Here is a 5,923-nt window from a genome sequence, read left to right on the forward strand (position 1 = left end):
CTTTCTACCAGGGTACCCCATCCAGGTGAAGGCAAGGGGCCAAACAAACAGGTTTCCCATGTCTGCCAAATGGTCCTTGTCACCGCTGTGGCCTTGCCAAGGGCAGGGCCCCTGCTATAGACTCTGCGGAGCTGAAAGCTGAATACAGAATACTTTCCCGTGCTTTTGGCCTGTGGAGCAGGCTTGTCTGGCCCAGATCACACTTGAATAGATGAAAAGAATCTGTTTTTGCCTTGGCCCTCGGCCTGCAGTGGAGGCCACAAAGGCTAGTTCAGACACACAGGAGTGGAAGGGCAGCTAAGAAAGGAGAGAGAATACTTAGGAGATTTTGAGATGAAATAAACAAACCCTGAAGAACATTTCCAGCTGATGTAGATTATGAGTTTTTCAAATGGCCCCTTTCCTCTTATTTGGAGAAGAGATGAAAATTGCAAAGAAACTAGTTATAGCCTCCTGTGGTTTCACTGGAATCCAGTCTCCCAACCTCTTTAAGGAAACCTAGGTAAAAATAAACTTACAGGCCTAAAGGTGGGACCCTGGGAGATGAGAAACATCATGAACAAGATGGATTTCTCGCCCCTCCCCGCCCCAGCTTGATTCAGGAGTGCAAGAGTTTAACCAAAGTAAGAGAAATGCCGGTTTCCTGCATGATAATGATGTTGGGAAAACTAGCAGTGGTTTTTATCAACGTGCTTTGTTTGGTGGGTAATTGTGAGAAGCAGTCCCTTTGTTTAAAAGCTGTCTTTGGAGTAGCTGAGAGCTTTCTACTCTGGTTAGAACCAATGAAATGGGATTTTTCACATCTGAGCAGTGACTGTGCCTAATGTTGCCGCCTGCAGGGCTTTGAACACAGTCCCAGGGATGCACAGGGGGATCTGTCTGCAGCCCAAACCCAGGATGCAGCAAGGAAGTAGGGTCTGTGGGACATGAGGAAGCTCCATCCTTCTACTTACCAGGTTGGTTACTCTTGGTTATTTCCACATGATGGGAAACACGTGTTTTGGGAAAAAAAATAAGCAGACGATCAGGACTATCAGAGACTATCAGGTGAAACCTCTCCTACATTTTTTCCACCAATGTAGTTCCGCCCTTGTTGCCTGCGTGCTTGTTCCTGGTCTTTGCTGCTGCGTGGGGTAGTATTTTGGTATGTCAGGCGTGGGGACTGGAGTCCCCATGTCAACACCCCCCGGGATGCAAGGTAAAATGCAGACTCCCAGGCCCCACCCCAGAACCGTTGAATCAGAATATCTGGGAGGGAGGAGGAATGTGCATTTTTAGTTATCTCAGGTTGGAGAAGAACTGGGGCTCTGATGACTCGGGGATACGCCTTTAAACCATAGCGTTGCCGGGTATTACGTGGTCTTAGGCAAATTATTTAACCTCTGTCTCAGTTCTCTGGACTGCAAAGCAGGGATCATTATACCTACTTAATATTGTCATTGCAAATATTAATCACTACATTTTTAATGAATGTACACAGGATAGCATGGAGCAGAGTAAGTGCTGTTTCTACGTCAGCGATTGTATTTGCTATCATCTCGATAAACCTTGAAGGTCAGAGCCTCCTGAGGGGCTGCAGGTCAACTGGTTTACACCTTGCGTGTCTGTCCCCCTTCACCCTTTGGTACCCAGTCGTCCCCTCCCCCTGCCCCCACCACCTTCATGAGCCAAGAAGAGCCAGCTGACAGAAGCCTTGGTCCTGACCTCAGGTGGCCTCGGCCTGCAGCGGCTTGGAGCAGGGTTTCGGCTCCTGGCCAGAGACTGAGGTCGGGTCGCGGTAGTGAGAGCACCGAATCCTAGCCACTAGACCAGTGACCAGTGACAAGGCCCTGGCCCTTCGGCTTTGCAGAAAAGAATTCCCACAAAGATGGAAAGTAGTGAAACAAGTAAAGTGTTTATTAGGAGAAAACAAGAGTACAGCACGTGTGGATAGACACACTGGCTGGCTCAGAGAGAGAGTCGCGCCCTCATGGTAGTTTAAATCACTTCTTTGGGGCATTTCTTCCAGGTTTCCTTTGGCCAATCATCCTGCTTTGCCTGGTTCAGAGTGCATATTTGGTATATCTCAGGGTCCTCCCCTGTGTGCATGCACATCTCTCAGCCAAGACGGATTCCACTGAAGAGGCCTATGGGTAGTTGACATAACTGCCCTTTTGACCTCCAAGGAGCTTTCTAGTTGGGAAGGTATCCTTGACTTCGAGAATGAGAAATATGTGGTCTCTTATCTTCTATCTGGGCAGGGCCCAGTCCCCTCTCTCTATTGTCCTGCTATTCTCTAGGAGTATTGGTCCACAGGGAACGAATCTCCAACTGCTTACCCTGGGGGCGGGGGGCCACCCATCTACCTCCTGCCTCAGTCCCAAGGTCAGAACAGACTCCCTTTTAGCTGTCGACCCTACTGCTCCCTGTCTTGGTCCGCTTGTCTCTCTGCTCCTTGCTCTAGTCTCTGGCTTCCTCTTCAGTCTCCCTTGGCTGGCTTGTGATCCTTGCCTCTCTGTATCTGCATGCTGTCTCTGTTTGGCATTACTCACAATTCTCTGTGGAAGACTCCTTCATCCATTCTCTTTCCTGTGGATCTACCAGTGGTGTGACCACGTCCTCAATCCCTCGTCAGAGGAAGGGAATCCAGACAAACCACACTTTAAGCCCCAACTCTCTGTGAATTGACACAGACAGAACAGTAGCAAACATTGGAGTATTTGCTTAAAAATACTGACCTTCTAGAGCTAGAGCCTTTGGTCCTTACTCCATTTTATGAAAGCCTTTGTATTTTCTTTTAAACTCCATTCTACTCTTTTGCTTTGCAAAGCTGAAAAGTGGGTCTGTGCTGAGCCTTTTCAGGAAGGAAGGTAGGCTTGGTAGGGTGTGTGAGAACAATTAAAACAGCATTGTAAGCAAGACAGCTTCCAACCTAAGGAGGTGGTTATTAACTGCTCAAAGCTTGAAATGCCAACTCTGTGTGGGTGGGTGCTGATGATCTCTTTCTCTTTTTCTTCTTATAATTGTGAAGCTTCAGCGATTGGGTACCCTTCCCAAGAGAGCAGTATAGAAAAGAAACATCTCCAGCAAAGTTGTCCTTCCTCAATGGTTGAGTGAAAATCCAAACGATATAAAAGGAGCCTGAAGTACTAACGTCTTCATTGAATCTCAAAACCCCAACTGTAAATGAATTCATTCTTATGCCTTTGTGATGGAAGGAGTCGGAAAATATTACTGTCCTTGGTGTCCAGGTGTGAGATGGAAGGAATGGAAACGTTCAGTCATTTCCCCAGGTTGCCCTGTGAGTCTCTGGTGGAAAGAGAACTTTAGTAACAGCAGCAATTAGCACTTAAGTACCTGGCAGGCCTTGACATTGCTGACCCTCGGTCTCTGGAGATGGACGCCACTTCTCATGAGAAATAATTCTTTCTCTTTCACACACACACACACACACACACTCGCTCACACACAAATACACACAGTTGCACAGAAACAGGAAACTTCACTTCTCCTTAGGCTCTGCCTTTTACAGAGTAACCAGTATATTCTGATCACACACCTCAGAGACACACTGATTGGGACATGTGAATAAGAAGAACTATACCATCTCCGTGGGGATCAGAATGCACCAGACCGGAATTCTGGAGATCACCGATCATAGCTATGCTGCTTGGAAGTGAAATAAAAAGTGGGGTCTCAGGTTAATTCACTGACTATGCAGTAATGAAGACAGACTATAAGGTAAATAGATTTACATTTGCAGAAAACCAAAAAATGTACAATATAAGAAATATGAGAATAAAATTAATGAGTATCTGGATCAGGTATTAAGGGAATAAGCCAAGACTGAGTGCATTTCCTATACTAAACTAAATTTAGGTAGCAATTAGTACCAGACAGCATTAACTGTATTACCGACTGCTCAAGGATTTTAGTCAATTAAAAAGTACAACCTGAGTGGACTCTGGAACTTTTCTGGTTTGAACAGTCAAAACTTGGGGCTAAGGCCTGAGCCTGGAACCCAGCTTTGAGGCCCTTCTCAGGAATTCCCAAAGAGAGGTTTAAGTTGGAAAGCGTTTAAGAAGCACCTCTCTTGGCACTCTCACTTTTTTTTTTTAAATTGTATCTAAATCCTTTTTTTTTAATTAATTTATTTTTTTGGCTGTGTTGGGTCTTCATTGCTGTGCATGGGCTTTCTCTAGTTGTAGAGAGCGGGGGCTACTCTTCGTTGTGGTGTGAGGGCTTCTCATTGCAGTGGCTTCTGTTGTTGTGGAGCACGGGCTGTAGGTGTGTGGGCTTCAGCAGTTGTGGCGTGAGGGCTCAGTAGTTGTGGCTCACGGGCTCTAGAGCACAGGCTCAGTAGTTGTGGCACATGGACGTAGTTGCTCCGTGGCATGTGGGATCTTCCCAGACCAGGGCTCGAACCTATGTCCCCAGCATTGCCAGGCAGATTCTTAACCACTGCGCCACCAGGGAAGCCCCAGGCTTACTTTTTAACTAGACAAAATCCTTAAGCCAATGGCAGAGGCACTGAGCATGGGATTCTAGGCATCAGCTAGTAGGTGAGGGAAGACTTCAGACTCTCATGGGTCCATGATGTGCACACACTTTTAACATCAAAGATGACCCATCAGCCACTGCCAGTTAGAGCAAAGAATCACAACCCTAGAAATATCCAACAACAAGAGAATCTTAGAGGAAGTATGTTTTGGACAGATGATCATATAAAAACAATGTAGATAAATATTTATCAACATGGAAAGTAAAAAAACTTGTTAAAGAAAAAAGCAGATTGCACACATTATTTTCAATATGATCTGTTAAAATTTTTCTATATAGCCATGTTTATAAAGATATGTAAGAGAAATGTACCAAAATCTTAATAGGGAATATCTCTGAACTGTAGAATTACGGATTTTTCCATTTTTTCTTTTAAAAAATTTTTTTAAAATTTTTGGCTGCATTGGGTCTTTGTTGCTGTGCACAGGCTTTCTCTAGTTGCGGCGAGCAGGGGCTACTCTTCATTGTGGTGCGCGGGCTTCTCATTGCGGTGGCTTCTCTTGTTGCGGAGCATGGGTTCTAGGTGAAAGGGCTTCAGTAGTTATGGCTCACGGGCTCAGTAGTTGTGGCTTGTGGGCTCTAGAGCTCAGGCTAAATAGTTGTGGCGCATAGACTTAGTTGCTCCGCGGTGTGTGGGATCTTCCCAGACCAGGGCTTGAACCCATGTCCCCTGCATTGGCAGGCAGATTCTTAACCACTGCGCCACCAGGAGAGTCCCCTCTGTTTTTTTCTGCCATTCTAATTTTTAAACAATGAGTTTGTATTGTTTTATCTTTTTAAAAAAATCTTTGTTTTTTAAAATATAGGACACTCCCCAGAATGTTCCTGAATAACAATACCATTTTTATTTAAAATAAGCACCAAGGCCCATACTTCCTTTCGCCTCCTCAAGTAAGGAGAGATTCATGGGCAGCTTGGTAATTTATCAATCATTCATGTCTCCATTCACGATCCAGGTGTCGAGTACAGGAATTCAGGCTAAATAAAGCTGTGCTGCAGATCCTGAGCTCCTGCATGGAGAAGGCAGGAAATTTCCACGGTGTGGGCTAGCAGGCAGAGTCTCCAATGGCAGGAGGCCACAGTAGCTTCTTTAATTTCACCCCAGACACGTGTAGAAGGGCAAGATATTCTTTGAGGGAGGACAGTTCAGGTCACCTCCTTGGGTTCCTGCTATCGCCCCGTGAGGGTGGTCTCTGACTCTTTAAAGTGATTCCCTGACATAAACTCCTAGAAGCATAGTCTGCTATATAAAAGTAATTTCTGAGAAACAAAGTCACTTCAGTCTGAAGACCCGGTTTAGAGGCTGTGCATCAGCGGACGACAGTTACATAACAGTTTGTCTTTGTTCCTCCGGCCATCTGTGACCTCTCCGCTCCTTCCTGCT

The sequence above is a fragment of the Lipotes vexillifer genome, unplaced genomic scaffold (genome assembly GCF_000442215.2).
Source record: "Lipotes vexillifer unplaced genomic scaffold, Lipotes_vexillifer_v1.1 scaffold1640, whole genome shotgun sequence".
Lineage (NCBI taxonomy): Eukaryota > Metazoa > Chordata > Mammalia > Artiodactyla > Lipotidae > Lipotes > Lipotes vexillifer.